A 23,716-nucleotide genomic window follows, 5' to 3' on the forward strand; every position below is an offset into this window, starting at 1 on the left:
GGTACGGACTGTACACACGCCTGTACGCTCACTATCACTATGAGTACACATACGCGAGAACACCCATAGTGATAGTGAGCGTACAGGCGTGTGTACGGTCCGTACCACTATGAGTACGCATACGCGAGAACACCCATAGTGAGACGGACCGTACACATGCCTGTACGCTCACTATCACTATGGGTGTTCTCGCGTATGCGTACTCATAGTGGTACGGACCGTACACACGCCTGTACGCTCACTATCACCATGAGTACGCATACGCGCGAACACCCATAGTGGTACGGACCGTACACACACCTGTACGCTCACTATCACTATGAGTACGCATACGCGAGAACACCCATAGTGAGACGGACCATACACACGCCTGTACGCTCACTATCACTATGAGTACGCATACGCGAGAACACCCATAGTGATAGTGAGCGTACAGGCGTGTGTACGGTCCGTACCACTATGAGTACGCATACGCGAGAACACCCATAGTGGTACGGACCGTACACACGCCTGTACGCTCACTATCACTATGAGTACGCATACGCGAGAACACCCATAGTGAGACGGACCGTACACGCGTGCGTAAGCTCACTATCACTATGGGTACACATACCGCAGCACTCCCATAGTGATAGGGAACGTACACAGGCCCTATTAGCGAAAGTACCGTGCCTTTCACACATCACAGTGGTGACAGGCAGCACACAGGAAGGAATAGGGCTGACATACTTGTCCATGGATGGACATCAAGGCATTGTCTGGGCATTACTACATGTGTGGGGCACAGGTGTGAAAGGCTGTGATGTGGCACATTACTCCTGAGTGGAGAAGGCACCTGATGTATGATGAGATGTGTACAGATGTTATGTGTGACGGTGCAATGTGTGCCAGGCATGCCCTTAACTCCTTTGACATGTGTGCATGTCGTACTGCACACTTGGGATGAGCGTCACTGGCATGGCACGGTCAACAACACACGCAAGTGTCCCCTGATGCCAGGTACAGGGGTTACCACAGCAGACATGTCACTACCCACGGTGCACGATGTGACTATGTCATGTATGTGTGGGGGGTTCCCATTAGGTTGATGTTGGAGCTCCCTCAAAAGCATCAGCTGTTGCAGCAACCAACATGTGTCTGTGTGTAGATGGACATGGCACACTGTTCCGCACACCAGGCCACATGTGGTATCGGATGTGAGGTGCGTATGTATGCATGGGACACAGAGTAGCGTAACAAGGATATGTCTGCATCCTCTCCATGAATGTGTGGTGACTCATCACATGTACACCTTCATGGCAAGGTGTGTGGGCTGTCCTAGTGTAATGTCAGATGACCTGTGGCTCTAGTGTTCCGCTACCAGTCTCTGCAATCGACATCCTACTTCTGCTGATGTGTGGATGTATGTCACTCCTGTGTTGCGTCTGGCTGTTCACTTACACTGGGACACAGCTAATCCCATGCCATGGCATGTGGAGGTTCACTATCTCCGTGTGTAGCTGGGTCTTGGTAGGAGTGTCACCTGCCAGCCATACGTGTCCAGGGCATGTGGCACATACCTGACTCCGTATGTCGCATATGTGTATTGACAGATTATCATGTGCTCAGCACCAAAAAATTGTTGTTGTAGTGCACTCACTCTTCCTTGTCACTTCCATATTACTACAGAGCGCCGCCTCTTCCCCGAGCAATTCCGGACTTGGCTGACATGCGGGAGAATGACTGTATCCGGTGCTACCGCTTCCCCCAACCGTTGATTCTGGAGTTGACGGCGAGGCTGGCACCACACCTGCAACCGCTGCACAGGTATCCTACGGCACTGACACCCAAGCTGAAGGTAATGGCAGCCCTACATTTTCTTGCCACGGGTACCTTTCAAAATACCATAGCTCATGTCGGTGGCATGTCCCAGAGCATGTTCTGCCGTGTGCTGCATGATTTCTTAGAGGCCATGTTGATTCACTTGGATGACTTCATCAAGTTCCCAACCCCTGAAATGTTGACTGGTGTCAAGCGTGGATTCTATGCCCTGGGAGGGATGCCCCATGTCATTGGGTCCATAGATGGGACACATGTGGCTTTGGTACCACCACAGGCACAGGAGGTAGCGTACAGGAATCGCAAGCACTACCACTCCATCAATGCCCTTGTGGTGTGTCTGTCCAACATGGTGATTTCACATGTCTGTGCTCGTTTTCCAGGATCAGCACACGATGCCTACATCATGAGGCGTAGCAGGGTGCCTGAAATGATGACGCAGCTGCGCAACGAACGAGCATGTGTTGTTGGTGGGTACACTCTGTCAGTCCTGTATTTTGCGTAGACTTCCAGCACGACCGCTTCTCCTGTCCTACTTATGTCCATGTGCTTTCCATGTAGGGGACACTGGCTATCCCAACATGCCATGGCTGATCACACCTCTCCGCAACCCCATCACGCCGGCCCAGCTCCGCTACAACACCGCCCATGGCCGGACAAGGCGAGTGATAGAGAGGACATTTGGCCTCCTGAAGAGCCGATTCCGATGCCTCCACAAGACCGGCGGCGGCCTCCCATATGCCCCGGCGAAGGTCTTCAAAATCTTCATGGTCTGCTGCATGCTGCACAACATGGCAGTTGAGAAAGCGGTGCCACTCATCCTGGATCAAGATGATCAGGACCATCCACCCGTGGAGGACGAAGGTCTTGGCAATGGGGCTAGTGATGTGGAGGATGTGGTTCCGCAAGAGGACATCCAGACTCGGCTCATACGCGACTTCTTTGCTTAGTGGTGAGTACCAGTGTCTGTGTGTGCATGCATTGGTCCCCGTGTGGCATGTGTTGCGATGTGTGTGTCCATCTGCATGTATGCCACGTGAGTCAGAGGTGTGTGTGGATGTGTCACTGGAGTGATGGTATTTTAAGAACAATGGTCCTTAGCATAATCTAAATTAAGGTAACCTGTTGCAGCATAGACTTCAATGAGACCTATGTGTATTCCTCCTGTGTCCTTTATCGGGTCCCCCTTGTTAACTATAGCGCCACTGGAGTGATGGTGGCAGTGATGTGTATTTCCCCAGTCATAATTGTGACCTGGCATGTTGTCATCCTTACATGTGTCGAGTACATGCACATGCAAGTGGCTGTGCTTTTTGTGGCTGACTTCTTGTGTGTCTCTCTTCCCCAGGTACTTGCGCATGCCGTCTGCTGGTTGCATTGTTGTGGCACTGCTATTCCTCATGGACACGTCATCGTGTGCTGACTCATCGTTACACGCACGGACAAGTTTGGAAGTCTCCTTAGGGTAAGGGATGCATCAGGGGTGTATTGGGTGTGGCAGTTGTTTACGATGTGTGCACACTGCCTCTGTCGATGTTTGGTTCCTCTGCAGACATGTTGCATCACCATGGGACACATTACATGTAGCTGGGTACACCTGAATAGATGGTCAGACTTGTTGACAGTCATCAGTGATGGGATTGTGGAATGTGATGATGGCATCAATGTGTGTTACACTGCCCTCGGACACATACGGTTTGTCTTGGCTTGACATGGTGTGGGACTTCCACATCGGCCGATCAATGGTGTATGGCAGTCTCTCCGTGAGCAGCAGGGGGTGTTTAGATGTTAGCCGACACTTGTGTGCCAGTTCCATGGCTACCACGCATTTGTGCTGCAGAAGGGGGGTGCCAGTGTTGGACCCACATGTTACTCCACATGACCCGTTCATGTGTACTCCGAGTTGCCTCTGCAATCCCGAATACATGACTAATAAAGGTGTCCCTATGCCTCCAAGGTGCCTCTTCTCAGTCAATGCTGGTGTGTTGCCACGGTGCATCCGGCATGTCTGGCATGGTTTTCCGTGATAGTGGCTATGTGTCTATGTGTCGAGTAGCAAGATGCAAGCTGTTTGTGTGGGATTAGACTGTGTATTGTGCATGATGTCCATGACTGTGTGGGTATTGTGACATGCACCATCCCCATGCATCCAACGTTGGCCAGGCCACCATTCTCTGCATCCACCTGACTCAAGCTTGCAGGACATGGTTCTGCCACCTGTCCCCACATACCTGGGTGCCCCCCAGGACACTCCACATGATCCCTGACCTCTGCGCATGGCTGTCACTGTACTCAATATGTCTGTCGGCACGGTTGTGCGGCCACCCCCTCAGCTGGTTGGGCCCATCACGGGTGTGTATGGTGCTCCATGTCTGTATTGCCTAATACAATGTGACCCATGTGTGTCCGGTGCCAGACTCAGGCCCCAGGGTGTGGATGGTTGAAGTCAAATGAGAACTCAGGCATGGTTAGACTTTACAAGACACATGTAAGGTAATAATGCAATCAGTAGGCATCTTCTCTTTATGGTGTGACTTTTTATTTTGGTTGGGGTAGGGGGGGGGTTTGACATGAGGGGCTTTCCGGGTGTGTGGAATCCAAAGTTCACTAGGGGAGTTGGTGTCCTTGCCATTTGAAATCCTCAGAGTCCATGCCACAGTCTTTGTCAACATTGGTCAGACAGTGACCAGCAAGTCCATGTGGCAGAGAATGTCTTTTGCTGCTGTGCTGCTGTTGGTCCAGTGGGCCAGGTGCCAGGCCAGGTGTCCTGGGAGATGGTGCTGTTGCGCCGACCCTCACGGTCTTTTCCGTGGACGACCCGCCCTCCTGCGGGGACCCTCAGAAGCAGGCCGTGACGATGTTTGGGATGCTCCATCGGATGTCTCCTCCTCCTCCTCCTGATCCCTCCCTGTGGGTGGTGATGTTCTACGCCTGATGGCACAGGGAGGGTTGCCCATGTTGTCGGCCATCCGACGGAGTGTACTGTGAATTCCCGTGAACACCGTCATGAGCTCAGCCTGTCTGTCCTCCATCCGCCGTTGGTGTCGCAGTAGACAGGCATGTTGCTCCGCATGTTGCTGGGCCTGCTGGGTCTTGATCTCATCGAGGGTCCCCTTCATCTCGTTGAGAGTGGACACAACCTGGGCCATGCCCGTGGTGTCCTGCCGGTATGTGTCCAGGATGTTTCGGACATGGGAATATACCGGTTCCCCAGCCAACCGGTCAGGCTTGCGCCTCCGCCGTCCTCCACTCCCACCACCCCTGCCCACTTGCACCTGGCCTGCCCTTGTGGGCACATCGGGTCTCCGGGACCCCTGAGGGGTGCCATTGGCGTTGTCACCTGCCTCCTCCTGGGTGCCCGGGACACCGTGTCCCTCCTGGCCAGCCTGGCTGCATTGTGGTGGTGGGGCAGGGATCCTGGGTGTCTCCTGGGATGTGGCAGGAGTGGGGGTGGTGGTTGGCCCAGTTGTACCTGACGCAGGTGCTGCAGGTCATTGGACACCAGAGGGGCCAGGTTGGTCGGGGTCGGGTTCGTCCACAGAGTGGTGAGAGTCGTCGCTGCCGGTGGCTCCGTCATCACGCCGAGCCGGGTCCTGTGAGTCTTCCCCCCCAGTGTTGGGGGGTGATCCACGACGTTGACCTGTGTGTGAGAGAGACAATGTTAATTTTGTTCCATGCAACATTCATGTTTCATTGTTTTCAAAGTTGGCACATTTCCTCTGGGAATTTGGATATGTCTTGCATTCCACTCACAGTGCACTTGTGCATGGGTATGTCCATTGGCCACAGCTTTTGCGACTTTACCTATGTGTGGCACAGTCTTACTTGCTGCGTCAATTGTGACTGCAGTCAGCAGTGGAGTGGGCAGGTGTGGCGAGCCATGCATTGGCGCCTTCCGTGTAGCACTGTACGTGTGCACATGGAGTTGTTCCACACACTTATATGATGCAGGTAGCTGTCGTTGTGCTCGTGCACAGGTTGTGACATGGCCCTGTGTTTTGCCATGGAGAAGAGGGGGGGTTCTGGCACTGGCCACCCTTGTCTACATGCACGCAGTCCACCTGCTGACGAGCAGACATTCCCACACCCCCCAAGGCTGATTTGCTCTCCCTGTGTGTCCCTTTCTCGCTCCCTCTCTGTCCCCCTCTCCCTCCCTCTGTGTGTCAGCCTCCTCCCTCTGTCCGTCTCCCTGTGTCTCCCTCCCTCTCTGTCCCCCTCTCCCTCCCTCTGTGTGTCAGCCTCCTCCCTCTGTCCGTCTCCCTGTGTCTCCCTCCCTCTCTGTCCCCCTCTCCCTCCCTCTGTGTGTCAGCCATCTCCCTCTGTCCGTCTCCCTGTGTCTCCCTCCCTCTCTGTCCCCCTCTCCCTCCCTCTGTGTGTCACCCTCTGTCACCTCAGCCCAGCTTCCTGGGCACACACTGTTAGCAGATCTTTGAATGGCCCTTGGCTTGTTGATGTGAGTTTGTTTCTGATCTCCAGGCACCCACTGGGTGTAGTGTCTGTGTGTCCGCTGCTGCTGTGGTGGTGTGTGCTGCCACTCTTTCACAGTGTTGGCTGTTCATTAGCTGCTGTCATGTGCAACAAGTGCCTTCACCCCCATGTCTTAATGCAAGGCGTCCGCCATTTGCTGGCAAGTCTTTCCTGTGTGGGGACACACTGTTTGTCTGGCTGTGACCTAGGCCATATGGGCAGAGGGCATTGTTGTCTGCTTCTGAGTTGCACTATGTGATTTTTGGGGCCCACACTCCCGCCATCCGGCTTACCGTGTCTTGTGTTGGTGTTTTCTGTGGCCTGTGACTTGGCATTGTCCAGCTGGGTGCATGGGGCATGGTGGCGCCAGTGGCATGTGCGTGTTCATGGAGTGTGGTTGAGTCATGCGATAGCTTGGGGTGGTTGCGTGCCTGTTTGTGAGTTTGGTTGTAGATGACGTTCCCCCCATGTGAGGTGAGTTGTTTGTGTACTCACCCGGGTCTCGGAGTCCATCTAATCCGTCCACTGCCACCACCGGCAGTATGGCCATCACCCTCTCCTCCCAGGGATGGTATTCTACGCGTCTGCGGGGCGGCCCTCCTCCAGTGACGTTGGCCTGGTTGTGTACGTCAGTCATTTTGGCTCGGACACTCCTCCGCAGATCGTACCACCTGGCTTGGCATTCATGCCTGGTCCTTCTGGTGTCCGCAACAGCATTCACAGCATCAACGATCGTCTGCCACATGGCTGTTTTTTCTGAAATCCTGGTCTGTCTGACCAATGTTCCAAAGAGGTGTGGCTCAACTCTGAGGATTTCATCGACAAGGACCTCTAACTCTCGGCTAGTGAACTTTGGATTCTTGTTAGTGGGCATGGTGAGGGGTGTGGATGGTGGGGGGGTGTGTGGATGGTTGTGGGTGTGTGGGTGTGGTTGTTTGGGTGTGTGTGTGAATGTGATGAGGGGGTGTTTGTGAAGGTGTGTGTGTGAAGGTGTGCAAGTGTAAGGTGTAGTAAAGGTTCTAGTATGGTGCTGTAGGTTGTCTGTGGGGTCTGGCAGCAGTGAGTCTGTTGCAAAGGCTCATGGTTTGTGTGTGTGGGCCCTTTTTATTGGTCCATTGGTGGGTGTGTTATAAGGAGTGGTTGTGTTTTGGGCCTCTGTTTTGGATTTTGGCAGTTGCAGGTCAGTGAATGTGTTGTTTTTGTGGTTGTTGGACATGTTTTGTGGCTTTGTGCCATTCGAATGGTGTTTTCTTGTGTTTTTTTGCTTTGTCCTGGTTGTGTACGTGCGTTTTTAGCGTGTGTACGGTGTGTACATGGGTCATTTTGTTGTACAGTGCTGTCCTTGTGTTTGGCTTGGTACGACTCATACATGCGCGATGTTGTGTGAACGTGGTGATGTTGGGGCCTGGGGTGTGCTCCGTACTTAGAATGTTGGGGTGGGGGTACGCTCCATGCATACGCGGGTGGGGGTACGTGTCGTATATACAAGGTTGGGGTGGGGGTACGGTCCGTACATACACGGTTGAGGTGGGGGTACGCTCCATATGTACGTGGGTGAGGGTACGGTCCGTACATACACGGTTGGGGTGGGGGTATGCTCCATACATACGCGGGTGGGGGTACGGGTCGTACATACACGGTTGGGGTGGGGGTACGCTCCATACATATGCGGGTGAGGGTATGGGTCATACATACACGGGTGGGGGTACGACTCGAACATACACGGGTGTACATACACGGGGGTACGACACGTACACGGGTGTACATACACGGGGGTACGACACGTACACGGGTGTACATACACGGGTGGGGGTACGACTCGAACGTACACATGTGTACATACACGGGGGGTACGACACGTACACGGGTGTACATACACGGGTGGGGGTACGACTCGAACGTACACGGGTGTACATACACAGGGGTACGACATGTACACGGGTGTACATACATGGGTGGGGGTACGACTCGAACGTACACGGGTGTACATACACGGGGGTATGACACGTACACGGGTGTACATACACGGGTGGGGGTACGACTCGAACGTACACGGGTCTACATACACGGGGGTACGACACGTACACGGGTGTACATACACGGGGGGGGTACGACTCGAACGTACGGGGGCTGGGGGGTGAGGTTCCGGACTTTTAAGAGTCCAGAGGTGTCAGGGGAACAACACCCAAAGACCCCTGAGTTCCTTCCTGTCTTGATGCACAAATAAACAGAGACGCGGGCTTCTCGATGGTGGCGTCAAAGACCAAGATTTATTTACTGCAGGGACACAGAAGTCATAGGAACCACACAAAGGCAGAATCTACGAGACTGTTCAAATTGCAAGAAGTGGGTTGCTCCTTAAATACACGAAATATGTCCTTAGGCAACATTACACGAATATTTTTCATGCCCAATCCGATATCCCAAAACAGACAATAAACAGACATCAAACAATAATTAGTTGTAGGTTTTCGGTATTCGATCACGTCTCCTTGTCAGTTTTCCATTCTTTGACCGATCCTCCTCATCATAAAAATCGTATCCTCCCCATTGTAAAAGCCCAGAAGGAGATGAGCAGAGCCAGGTGCAAGGGATAGAAAAGCAGGATAAGAGATGTTTATGGTTCGTAAACGGGCATGGCTACCGTATTCGGCCTCTCAATCAGGACAATGGACACGAGAACTAGTATAGCAGGATTGGCCTCAGGCAGGGGAGGCAGCTTGATTCTGACTAGTCACGCAGCGTCAGCTTCCTCGGGCTTGCGCTTACGTGTCCTTAACAAGGTGATTCTGCCGGGGTCATCGCTCGTCCATTGACTATGTGAGGGCAAGAAACAAAATGGGTGCCGTATCTAAAATGGATGCCATGATTTTACAACAGAATGCCCTGTTTCTCAGTGAATTTATGCTCGTAGCGCAGCGAAAACACTGTCATGCATATAATGGATCATTTACGGTTCATTGGTACCAAAATCGTGTCAGTACTACGATACCGAATACACGGGCTCGGATCGCTACAGAACCTCAGACCGTCCTTTTGCCCTTACATAGGCAATAACTTACTCTATATCAGAGTCCATCTCTATGTTCATCAGGTCACTGATATGTTGCTGGAGCATTATTCTATCTTGTGGCGTATCTCCAAAAACAGGTGATCTTCTTACGCATGTCGAAACACAAAGGCCACATAAGGCAGGACCACACTGAACAATGAGACAGCATGAGAATAAAAATACCAACACCAGTGACTATCAGAACCTTCCATCCCCATGCAGATAACAGACTCCAGAACCATCCCATTAGTGACCAGTTGCCTTCCTCTACATGAATAGAGTCAGAGATTTTGTTTAACTTAGAAATGGCCTTATATACCGTTGACGCATTATCTGGGATAAAAACACAGCAACTCGATTGGATCATCTTACATACCCCACCTCGATCTGCAAGTAATACATCAAGGACCATACGATTCTGTAACGTCATGAGGCGATCCGCTTGAAGCTCAGCTGTCAGGTTACTAAGGGCACCCGCAGTTTCGGTAATAGTGGATTCAACTACCCGTGTTAGTTGACGTAAGTTTCTACTGTTAGCCATAGGCCCCCAGAACGGAAGGAAACCCTTGAAGAAGTCTCCTGCTTCTTGGCCAGCAGTGTCTTCCTTATTGAGAACACCTCTCACAACTCTAGTTTTATGATAATCCGGTGCAGCAGTGTATGTCGGAGGCAATAGTTGAGCGATATAACATGAGCCTGAGAAGTCAGCAGGTAGCCATGTATATGCTCTGTCTTTGCAAACAAAATAGGTGCCCTTAGCAGCTAAGAATGCAGGGGAAGACTGTGACGGGAAATCGTATGTTTCGGTACAGTCACTCTTCCCTAGTCGAGCTTTCGGATTCCTCCCATTTCCTTGCAAACAGACCTGACCTTGGTGGGGTACGACCCAGATCGGAGTCGAGCTTTTACGTTTGTTCTCACCCAAAGTAATGCCATATTCCGTAACATTCCAACCCATGTAAACTCACAATTCATCCTTGGGAATAAACGGAGTGTTATTGACGTCTCTAACCATGTCAGTAATTCCTTTTACCAAGGCTCTATTAGCGGAGTTATACCTAGTGGAACGCGGAGGTCGTGGGGGATAGGTCTCTAGAGCATAGGCGAACATGGTCTGAAATGCCCAGAATGATCCATTATAACTAAAGGGCAGAACTAGATTCGGGATACCCTTGTCCATGGTATGTGGTATCAAGCCACACACCCAGCAGTTCGTTGTGTTTACCACTAGTTGATGTTGGTGCAAGAGCTGAATGAAAGTGTTATTTATAAACTCAGAGCGTCGAGCTTGCTCATGTGCAGGAAAAGGATGGAAAGAATGAAAAGAAACAACAGTCGGAGAAACAGAAACATGGGGAGATACTGTAGATGTAACAGGTGCAAAGATCAGTTGAATACCAAAAATAATTCCGCCTACCAGAGTTATTAAAACAATCAGAAATGTCAGAGAACATTGCATTAGGAAACATTTGCTATACAATATTTCATACAGTCTCGTCTTGCGAGCATTTATGACGTTAGCCCGTCGCAGTTCAGGAAGCTCCATCTTCTACAACCGTTCGCAACGGATGGTTTGTACCTGTTAAAAAATTGCCTCTGTCTACCCTGGGAGTTCCCAGAATAAACAGAAGAAACCGACCTTGTGTCTGGTTCCCTGCAAGTTAAAACAAGGCACACGTTACGACCCTACGGTAACCCAGATGGCAAGGTGAGAGAACAACAAAAACAAAAAGGATAAAAATTATAGAGCGAACTTCCTGACTGAATGGAATGTGATAAGATCAAAACAGTTTTCAAATAGAAAGGTAATTATGCAATGTTATTGGTTCATAGAGTGAGAACGTAGGTTATATCTGTACTTTCCGGGTCTTGTTTGATCTTGAAACAATTGTTCTACAGGTACAGTAATGTTCGAGTCCACAGGTAACAAATGTTCGCCTTGTATAACTCTCTGTTCAGGGTTCGAAGGCACAGTTCCTGGTGGGGTATCAGAGTTCTGCGTTTCAGTTCGTTTGTCCGTTACATACTCTGCATCACTGAAGGGGATGAGCCTAGGAACAGGTTCTGTCTCGGATACACCAAATCCCTGTCTAAACCAGTTGTCGTAGGGGAGTGGGAGAGGGACACGCTTTGTATGGCTAGCATGCACCCAATTCTTTCTTCCAGCTAGGCGTGCAGCAGTTCTTGTGGCCAGGAGCACCTGAAACGGGCCCACGAATCTTGGCTGGAGGTTCCGGGTTCGTTCAAAATTCCGCACCACAACTTGATCACCGGGTTTCAATGTGTGGCCTGGACTCTCTGGCAGTTTAGGCAAGGATTCGAATACCTGTTGATGAATAAGGCTCAATTTAGCAGTGAGGTCAAAAAGGTAATCAATCAACATTGGATATTCGATCTGTTTGAATTCCTTTGGCCTGGGGACTCCCCAAACATTAGCAGGACGACCAAACACAATCTCATATGGGCTAAGCCCTACTCGAGAGTGTACAGTCGCTCTGGTGGACAGTAAAGCTAAAGGCAGTGCGTCTGGCCAAGATAGACCAGTGGAAGCTTGAATTTTAGCAAGTTTCAGCTTCAAGGTACCATTGTACCCTTCAACCAAACCTGCTGACTGTGGGTGATTCGCACTGTGGAATTTCTGGGTAATTCCCAGACCCGCACACACACTCTTCATAACTTTCCCTACAAACTCACTTCCATTGTCCGACCAAACAATCCGTGGCATACCATATCTGGGGAAGTACTCTTTGAGGAGGATTTTGGCAGTAGACATAGCAGTGTTATCCTTTAACGGATATGCCTCAATCCATCTTGAAAAAGCACAGACTACCACTAGGACATATTTGAGATTATTACACCTGTCCATGTGGATAAAATCCAACTGAATCACTTCAAAGGGACAAGAAGGGGGAGCAAAATGACCAGTTGGGGTTGGGGTTCCCTTGCCAGGATTATGCATCAGGCATATCATACAATTTTTCACCACTCTTTCTGCACACTTAGTGATTCCATCGTTCTTCCATACTGGAGCTAACATTCTACAGATCCTTTTCGAACTAATGTGCGCCGCTCCATGCGCCATCGTGACTACCGCGAGTACATACGCATCAGGTAACATCCAACGCTGCTGTTCAGACAAATCAACCCAACATCCACTTGAATCCATTTTACCCGTTTTCTCCTTCCATTCATTCTTCTCATTTTTAGTTGCTTCATTCTGGATTGCTTTCACACTTTCAATCGTATTCTCACACATTCCTGATTCAGCAATCCATCTTGCAGACGTTGCAACGTACATTCGACTCATCATGTTCTTGGCCGTTTCTTTGGCGACCTCATCAGCAAACGCATTTCCACGGCCAACATCATCCGTAATCTTTCGATGTGCACTGCATTTCACAATCGCAACTTCATTCGGTAGGGTCAGAGATTCCAACAGGTCGTTGACTAACTGTCCATGTTGGATCTTAGTCCCATGGGACGTGAGAAAACCTCTTTCTTTCCACAGACGTCCAAAACTATGTGCTACGCCGAAGGCGTATTGGCTATCGGTAAACACATTCACTCTCTTTCCCTCAGCTAAAACACACGCTCTTGTTAATGCAATTAATTCTGCAGCTTGGGCAGAATTCTGGCTTACTCTTGCAGTCTCAACAATCGTACTCAAGGTCGTAACTGCATACGTGGCCGTCACATCACCATTCTGTAGTTTAAAACATGACCCATCGACGTACAAGGTGCCATCTGGATCAAGTAACGGAGTATCTTTTAAATCAATCCTACCTTTTGTCTCTTCCTCAGTTCTAAAACAACAATCACTCGACTCTTGAGTAGTCGGCAACAGCGTTGCTGGATTCAATATGTTGCATCGCTTGATCTGAATGTGACTTGCCAAAAGTGTCAGCTCATAGCCTGATAGTCTAGCATTGGTGAGGTGCTGAGTTTTCGTTCGATTCAAGAGTGTATCCACAGCATGTGGAACCATGACTACTAACATGTGGTTCATGACTAGTCCAGCAGACTGTCGAATAGACACTGCAGCTGCTGCTGTAGCTCTCAAACAACTTGGCAATGCTCTGGCTACCGGATCTAATGTGGATGAGAAATATGCACAAGGCCGTTGTTTGTCGCCAAATTGTTGCGTTAAAACACTCAACGCACAACCTTCTCTTTCATGGACATATAAAGTAAACGGCTTACTGTAGTCAGGAGTACCCAACACAGGAGCTGAACACAGCGCATTACGTAAGTCGGAGAAGCTCTGTTGACATCCATCAGACCATGGCAAGGGGCTCGGAACACCTTTTCCAGTCAGGGCTACCAATGGTTTTGCCATGAGAGAAAAATTTGGGATCCATTGTCTGCAGTATGACGTAATACCCAAAAACGCATGCACTTCTCTCTGAGTGCTTGGTATAGTCATCTGCGAAATTGCTTTGATTCTCTCTGGGGTCAACCTTCTTCCCTCCTTTGACAAAAGATGACCTAAGTAGGTCACTTCTTGGCAACAATATTGCAGTTTAGAAGGTGAAACCTTGTGATGCAAGTCTGATAAATGACGTAATAAAGAAATTGTAGCTGTTTTGCAAGTTTCCTTGTCATCAGCAGCCAGTAAAAGATCATCTACGTATTGGATCAGAGCAACACCAGGAGGAAGTACAAGAGCATCCAAATGACCTTTTAATGCTTGGCTGTAAATTGAAGGGCTCTCACAATAACCTTGTGGAGCGCGCTTGAACCTGAAACTGCGACCACCTAAGGAGAAACCAAAAATGTCTCTACTTTCCTCGGCTATCGGAATGCTGAAAAAGGCATTCTTCAAGTCGATCACTGTAAACCATGAGACTGAGGCAGGAATCAACGTCAATAATGCAGTGATATCCGGGACCACAGGAAACTGCGGACTCACTATTTTGTTAACCTCTCTGAGGTCAATCACAAATCTGTAGATTGGAGGTTTGGAAGGGTCCGTGCATTTCAAAATCGGCAGAACAGGACTATTGCAAACATTTCCTCTAGTTTCCTCTATCACATCTTTCTGTATTAAGTCTTTTACGATCAGTAAAAGTGCACGTTCACCTTCATTCGAAATCCGATACTGTGGGATTCGTGGGAATCTAACATTCGTTTTCAGACTTACCACATAAGGGGGAATTTCCAAAAGACCTACGTCATTAGGACCAGTCGCCCAAAGAGTATCAGGGAGAGAACGCAGCTCCGGTGGGAGCTTATCCATTGACATGTACATTGGAGAAATAACTCTCTTACCCAATGTGAGCTGTACTCCCGAAGGAGAACAGTACAGTGTCGCATGCAGGCGTTTCAACAGATCTAAACCAAGCAGATTCTCATTACAACCGGTTGTTAGAATAAGGGGTGCTTCTAGTTCGCATGGCCCAACAGAAATTGACAAAGGACTAGAAACAGGATTGTGAACAGGGGCGCCTGAGAAACCTACTGAAGTGTTCGTTAAGCCAGACAAAGGTGCGCCAGGGAGTTTCGCATGCATAATCCAACAGAATCCAACAGAAACGGTTCGACCACGCCTGATGTAACTACTGCGACATAAGGTCCACTCTGATCAACTGGAACTGATACTACTCCCTCTCTTTGCCTGTGGCTGTCCTAGTACTCGCTTTTATGAATCTCTTCATTATTTTCATAATAATCCTCAACATGATACTGTGAAGATCTACCGAGTTGCGTAGATTGTACATTTCGCTGATCGAAATAATTTGATGGGCGGTCAGCCTGTGAAGTCATTGTACCACGTCCTCTACCTCTAGGAGCTTGCATAAACCCACCACTACTTCTCTGAGCTGGGACACCACTGGTCTGTGCGAGCAGTACTGGACACTCGTTCTTATAATGACCCTCCTTTTTACAATAGGCACACTGATTCCATGCTAACTGTTGTCGGGGAAAACCATAATTAAATCTTTGGGACGTCCCTTGCTGGAATTGTGGTTGTTGCTGAAACTGGGGTCGCTGCTGTGAGTCTGATTGATTCGAGCGAGGCGGATACGCCTGTTGCAAAAGAACTTTAGTTTTTAAATCTTTTGTCTTCTTTTTGGACTTTTCCTTCTCTTCTTTCTCTCTATTCTCGTAATACTGAGCAGTTGCAAGTATCTGTGCTGTCGTCGACACTGCCCATGCACTCTCAGAATCCTTTAACTTGTTACTAAGCTCAGGCAGTAAATTAAACACAAACTTGTCGACAAACAACCTCTGACCTCCCTCAGTACTCATATCTTGCCCGCTGTGGTCTACGAAGGTCTCTTCAAATCTAGTGAAGAAGTCAGAGATGCTTTCGTCCTTCTTTTGCTTGCATGCTGATAGTTTATCCCAATTGACCCGTAACGCTGGCATCAGCGTGTTCATCAAATTAATTATTCTGCCAGGTAAAGCAGCAATCAGAGGCTCAGGTTTAGCACCACCAACTTGTTGCGCGTCTGCCGCTATAATAGCTGGCCAATCACCTCCTAAGGCGACTGGGTGGTTCTCTTGCCGGATCTTGGCCCATATGGGTTGTGGCACTACATTACCAAATAGCATTTCGATGTCTGCTAAATTCATGACACATGCTTGAACTGTCTGCGTTAACTCTTTATAATAACCAGCAGGATTTTTACGCGGGTCCGGCAACGCCTGTTTTACTGCTAATACTTCGGCCCGCTTCCAAGGGATGTGTATCCACACTCTATGGAAATGTGCCGGAGCAGCTGCAATACCATTAGCCGCATCAGCTTGGACTGCATCGCGCCATATGGGTGGAACTTCCCTCATCGGACATTGACCTCGTCTTTTCCTAGTAATCGGTGAAACATCAGAGTCTCTTGGTGCTCGAAGAGGAGAATCATCCCTATAAGCTAAAATCAGTTCTATCGCTTCCCTTACTTCTGAACCTATCACCATTCCTGCGGCGAACTTTTGCTGAACATTTATCAAATCAGAGGGGACGGAATCTAAGTCATCATCGTCCCATTCCTCATGCACAAGAGAACACATCACGTCAAAGACATAACGTTGAGTTGGTTCATTCCATTGCATAAATGTATCTGACACTCTTCGTGCATCATACTTCGCAGCTTTCGACATCCACCTAAGAGCAGTCGAATCTAATAATTCTCGTTCCTGGGGACCAGGAAACTGGCTACGTCTCTGTGTAGAGTCAGAAACGGGGGTCCCAATTAAAGACCTGTAGAGAGGAGTTAAGATGTTAGTTACAGAGTCGGTTATTTTCCGACGAACGGAAAGCGGAGTCAGAATGTTTACAGAGTTCGGGAACAGGGAAGCTGGAGCAGATGAAATGGTAAGGGTGGGAGTGGCAGGTAAAACAGTTTGTGAAACGGCAGGCAAAGGCGGAATAGGTGACCCAGGAAGAGGGGGTGCCGAGGGAACATTAACCACAGGAAGGACAGGAGCTTGAATCAAAGGAAGTGGAGCACCTATTCCAGGCTGACCAGCAGCTGGCTGCACAACAGGTAGTAACTGTGGTGCTGTAATACCCTGTGCATACGGTGGGGGTGATCTCAACAGATAAGACAATAGAGGATCCTTTTCAGGGTCCTCTATCGGCTTAGCAGGACAAGATGGCAAGACAGGGTAGCATTTATCAATCGCCAAATTATGTTTTCTATTCGCCATCTCTATTGATTTCTCAGTCTCGTTGACATGCAACTGTCTAGCAGACTCCATTAATGTCATCCCTTTCTCTTTCTGTTCCTTCTTCGTCTTCCTAATTTCTCTCTGTTTGGCTTCTTTACGCCACACATGAAAAGAATCAAACATTGCCGGCCGGGCTTTCTTTTTAAACAACTTCATTTCTAGATTGTCTAGAATTTCAATTTCAAAGCTACCATGCGGTGGCCAACTAAGGACACCATCTTTTCTGGTATAACGGACCCATACTTCATTATAAGCGATAGGACCTACACCGTGTTTACAATAGAGCTCATATGTAGGAGTTCCAATCGGAGGAACCGAACACGGATCCTCCAACCGGGAATCCCCGTTGCAACTTAACCAGGACAGAAAACAATTACTACTGTTAGTCATTATAAACTAAGACCAGATTCCAACCAAAATGCGCAAAGAACTTTAGGCCTACCAAATGAACCAATACCAAAACAAAGATTATCTTAACAAGAGCAACCAATGATAATCTACGAATTCAAAAACAAATGTATCCAGAGAGCAAAACAAGAGCAACAAAGCACAACCAGACTGAGCGCAACCCACTTAATACTTAACTGAAATATGGAAGACGTCACCAAGGAGAACCCGTCTACGTCTCGCCGTACTAAGGTCTGCACCTCGGGTCCAAGACAGGGCGACAGTCAGGGCAGCGGTCCTCGGTAGCCGTCTAGAAATGGGAACCCTCGTGGAAGAGATCGTCGGGCCACTTTTACGACATACAGGGATCGATGAAGCGGGGTACCTCCCTCTGGAATCTTCACACGGAGCTCCTCGAAATCTTCAGGCTTTGGACCGGTACCGGATGACGTCGCCCCACGTTGGGCGCCAATTTGAGGTTCCGGACTTTTAAGAGTCCAGAGGTGTCAGGGGAACAACACCCAAAGACCCCTGAGTTCCTTCCTGTCTTGATGCACAAATAAACAGAGACGCGGGCTTCTCGATGGTGGCGTCAAAGACCAAGATTTATTTACTGCAGGGACACAGAAGTCATAGGAACCACACAAAGGCAGAATCTACGAGACTGTTCAAATTGCAAGAAGTGGGTTGCTCCTTAAATACACGAAATATGTCCTTAGGCAACATTACACAAATATTTTTCATGCCCAATCCGATATCCCAAAACAGACAATAAACAGACACCAAACAATAATTAGTTGTAGGTTTTCGGTATTCGATCACGTCTCCTTGTCAGTTTTCCATTCTTTGACCGATCCTCCTCATCATAAAAATCGTATCCTCCCCATTGTAAAAGCCCAGAAGGAGAGGAGCAGAGCCAGGTGCAAGGGATAGAAAAGCAGGATAAGAGATGTTTATGGTTCGTAAACGGGCATGGCTACCGTATTCGGCCTCTCAATCAGGACAATGGACACGAGAACTAGTATAGCAGGATTGGCCTCAGGCAGGGGAGGCAGCTTGATTCTGCCTAGTCACGCAGCGTCAGCTTCCTCGGGCTTGAGCTTACGTGTCCTTAACAAGGTGATTCTGCCGGGGTCATCGCTCGTCCATTGACTATGTGAGGGCAAGAAACAAAATGGGTGCCGTATCTAAAATGGATGCCATGATTTTACAACAGAATGCCCTGTTTCTCAGTGAATTCATGCTCGTAGCGCAGCGAAAACACTGTCATGCATATAATTGATCATTTACGGTTCATTGGTACCAAAATCGTGTCAGTACTACGATACCAAATACACGGGCTCGGATCGCTACAGAACCTCAGGGGGGGTTGGCACGTATGCGAGCACATGTCTCCATGGTTGCTATGGGTGTTCGGTGCGGACGGAGTTTTTTCCATACGGTTGTAACATCTGACGCACGGGATGGATCGTGATTCCGCGGTCGGACTTCACTCTTCACATTTGTACGGTAAATCGTTCGGGGACGTGTCGGACACATTTTCCGACCCGAGGACGTGTGGGGAAATATTCCCAATGCGATTCGTATGGTCTTTTTCCCATGCGAATCGTAATTGGCAGTTTGTACGGCACTTGTACGATTCGTACGGTAAAAACACCGGATACGAGTCGTACGGGGAAATTTTTTACCGGATCGTGATCGGCACCAAAATATTGAATTTAAAATATCGACAGGACAGAATATCGAGTTTTTAATATAGAATGGACAGAATATCGAATTGCCAAAATATAGTGGTGAAGAATACTCGAAAATCAGGTAAGAAATAAAATATCGATTTAAATAATATAGAAGTAAGTAATATCGACAGTCATAATATAGTTGTTAAAAATATCGCATTTTTTTATGTTTTAAGTGTTAGTATATGTGTTAAAAGTATGTATACATTTTGGAATGTATGTTTGAATATTTTTAAAGTAATTAATTTTATGTTATTTAATTTTTGTGTAATTTAATTCCGTAGTGGGTTGTGGGTTTATAGGGGATTAGGGTGGGAAGTAATTTAATTATAGTACATTAAATAATAATTTTTAGGAATTAATAATTATTTTTAATTTAATTTAGTGTTTTACTTCTGTAGCGGGTTGTGGGTTTATAGGGGAATAGGGTGGGAAGCAATTTAATTGTTATTAGGTAATTATTAATTGGTATTGAAAATTAATTGGTTGTTGATTAATTATTAATTGGTAAATAATTAGTATTAATTGGTAATTAATTAGTATTAATTGTTTAATTGCTAATTAAGTTAATTGTATTAATTTATTATTTGTAGCGAATATGTGGGTTTATAGGGGAATATGGTGGGAATTCATTTAAGTGTAAATAATTAATTATTGAAATAACTTTTGTATATTGCTAATTAATTTATTCTTAATTGATTATTAATTGGTATTAATATTATTTATTAATTTTTGGTATTGAAAATTAATTGGTTTTTAACTAATTATTAATAGATAATTAATAAAAAAACATTGGTATTTATAATAAATTAATTATTACATATTGTGTGATTGGTAATTAATTTTAATATTTTTATTTGGTATTAATAATTTATTTATTTGTAATAAAATATTAAATTATTAATTTCCCTACTATTGCACTCACTGTAGTGGGAATAGTAATTGTTACCCCTATGCTATCCAAAGCTTTCCCTACTACTGCACTCACTGGAGTGGGAATAGTAATTTTTACCCCTACGGAATCCAACGCTTACCCTAGAGTTGCACTCACTGGAGGGGGAATAGTAAATGTTGCCCTCCTGCTATCCAACGCTTTCCCTACTGTTGCACTCTCTGAAGTCAGAATAGTAATTTTTAGCCCTACTCTATCCAACGCTTTCCCTACTGTTGCACTCTTTGGAGTGGGAATAGTAATTTTTACCCCTACGCTATCCAATGCTTTCCCCACTGTTGAACTCACTGGAGTGGGAATAGTAAATTTTACTCTCCCGCTATCCAACGCTTTCCCTACTGTTGCACTCTCTGGAGTGTGAAAATTAATTCTTACCCCTACGCTATCCAATGCTTTCCCTAATATTACACTGTCTGGAGTGGGAATACAAATTTTTACCCTCCCGCTATCCAATGTTTTCCCTACTATTGCAAATACTGGAGTGGTAATAGTAAATTTTTCCCGCCCCGCTATCCTACGCAAAAAATATTGCATTTTTTAAATAAATATTACGTTAATATATATGTATTATTATTTCTTTTTTACATACATTAATTATTTATTAATTTTAAAGTAATTTAAGTATTTTTAAGTATGTTTCAGTTAATTATATGTTTTATTTCATTAATTATACATTAATTTTAAGACATTTAAAAAATTCGATCTTGTGACTAACTATATTTTTTACAATGATATTTAGGATTCTATATTTTTGTACTTACCTGTTTGGAGATAGGGCTTCGATATTTTGGCATTCTATATTTTTCCTTCGATATTTTGGCAATTCGATATTCTTCTTCTCGATATTTTCTCAGTGATCCGTTTTTTACCTCACTACCATTCACCCAACCATCCAGTGCCCTACACAAGTAACCCACAAAATCCCCCCAGAATGGATGAGACAGTTTCTGATTATCCCTGAACCTCAATCTGCACTCTTCTGGGGTGAATCCATATCTCTTGACTAATGTCTTCTTCATAGTGAGATACCTCAGCATGTCCCCCTTCTCTATGATAAGTAGGACGGCCAACCCATCACCAGGTATAAGCCTCCATAGGCCTTCTCCCTAAACCTCCTCAAGGATCCTGCGCACCTCTAGACTCTAGAGCAACTTCATATAGCTCAATCCACCCGTCTGTGTCATCTCCCATCTCAAACTTAGAACCCAGGTCCATAGGTATGTGAATCTTTTCTTCAACATTGGACACTGTATGTTTGCCACCATCATTCCTACTAGACTCTAACAGCTGTTTGGCCTTCAGACTCACCTCTTTAAAAGTCAGTTCATGAGCCAACATGATCTTTCTCTCTTCCAGGCTCTCTCAGCCTTTCTTTTCTCCACATCTAACGTATCTCAAGTGCAGCAAAAGTGGAGTGCACTCTATTTGACTCCATTTGATATTGCTCATAATCCCAATCACCTCCTACCAGGACCTCCCAATTGGCGGGCATACCCAGGCTAGGGGGAAGATATCCACTCACTAACATCTATGGCAGTTACCTAGGTGCTCCGAATCATTGTTATGGAAGAAATAGGTGGAAAAGTACAATATGCATAGAAACTTAAAGTGTATCAGTTTATGGTGTATTAGTTTATGTTGATAGCTAATGGATGCTGTCTTAGTTTGTAGGCAGCAGTATTTCCATACTCCTGGATCAATAGGTGCTCCCAAGTCAGCTTAACATTTTCTAGTATTCTATTTGTGGCTACGCTGAAGTCAGCAGTATATAAGCCAAATGACCGGGACACCCAGACCCTATCATGTGGGGATCTATGAATTTGACTGATCAGAATAAATTCAGGGGGATTAATTTGGGAATTGGGACCATCGAGCACATACCGCATGCCAGGCTGACTACTATGGACCGCGGGCCGAATACAGAGACCAGGTTAGCCTTGCTGAAATGTGTGTCTTATGTCCTAGATGCAAGGTGTTGCGTTGTCCTGCATTGGTTTTAATGAGGTGTGAGGGCTACTATGTATGGCCCCTTATCAAGTTACGTCACTCTGCATTGTTTCTGATGAGGCCACTGATCAGCAGTTGTGATACAAGGGCCTGCGCCGAGTCGCATTGGTTTGGTTAAGGCCTGTGATCAGGAGCTGCAAGGGGCTGTGATAGAGGTCCTGTGTCATGTTGTGTTGCACTGCATTGGTTCTAGTGGAAACCACACCTAGGCACAGAGGAGTACCTCTAATACCACTTCCAAGGGTCCAGGACCAGTGGGCCATCTTTTGGGTGTTAGGCCTTACTCCAGAAGAGGACAGGTTCAGGGTTCAGGGTCTTTGGAGCTTCTTCTGTTCCTGTAGCTAACACAGAAGGCCAGCCAACTAGCCCCTTGAGTCACTCTAGTACTCATGGGATCAAGCAGCAAGACAGGACTCAAGCAGCAGGGCAGTCCTCTGGGGAGCAAGGCAGGCCTCAAGCAGCAGGGCAGTCCTCTTATAGCAGCAGGCCAGTCCTTTGGAGAACAACGCAGGCCTCTAGCACCAGGAGAGTCCACTGGGGGTCCAGGCAGTCCATCTAAAGTCTTCCACATATCCACTAGTGTACTGAGGGTTCAATATGTATACCTGGTGCAAGTCTTTGAGGTGGAGGAATATTCTAGGCTGCCCACACATTTGGTTCTGGAAAGTTCTTCCCTTCCCCTGCCAAGGCTCCAAGACGTCTGAGGTGACAAAAGACTGTTGTCATGTTCCTTTAGGTGTGCCTGAGGCAATCCCTTTGAAATGTAAGTGGAGATAGGAACAGCTCCAAGCCCCAACCATCCTGTCAACAACTAGTCCCTCTTTATCTTACTGTTTGAGAGAAATACTCAAAGCCCAAGAGCTAAGCCAGTGACAGTCATGTGACCTAGGACACCGGCAGCAGGCACCAAATGGTTAGGCCAACATTCTAAAAGTGGCTGTTGCATATTGGGTTACTGCTTGAGGTGAGTAAAAGCCCACTGAAGCATCAGCAGGCACACTTTCTGTATGGTTGTAGTCACAAACAAACCCAAATTAATCTGTGCTTATCCCTCTGGTAGCATGGCACAAGGCATTCAGACTTTACTTAGAGGCAAAGTGTAAAGTATTTATGCAGCACCCAAATAGCAATAAAATTAAAATACAAAATAAGAAAAATCCCTCGAAAACTTAGGATAAACAGTACATTTTTATAAATTATTTGACACAAAAAAGACTAAAATCCAATTAGTAGAACCGGAGAGGTGCAATATCAAATATTGCAGTTAAATAAAGCACCCAAAAACATAAAGCGCCACTTGCGGTTATCTGCTTGTGCGAGACAAGGTGAAACTCACAAGTTCAGGCTAACCGCAATGGAGTCCAGGCCAGATACAGGAACCAGTCTAGTCCTGCTAAAAGTTACCTTCAAAGTCGGGCTCAAATAGTTCCTTTCATGATGTAAGGGTCCACAAGAAGCAGGTAGTGCATCGAGGATGGTCGTCAATAAAGCAGGTAAATCTTGTTCAAGCATCATGGACGGTGATCACTGGAGCTTTGTCTTGGTGGTCACTTTGAGCTGGTGAAGTGCAGATACCATGTTACCAGGCATTTCTGGCGGCCACTGTGGCACATAGAGTTGAGTTCACCA

This window comes from Triturus cristatus, chromosome 6 (genome assembly GCF_964204655.1).
Source record: "Triturus cristatus chromosome 6, aTriCri1.1, whole genome shotgun sequence".
In the NCBI taxonomy this organism is placed as follows: Eukaryota; Metazoa; Chordata; class Amphibia; order Caudata; family Salamandridae; genus Triturus; species Triturus cristatus.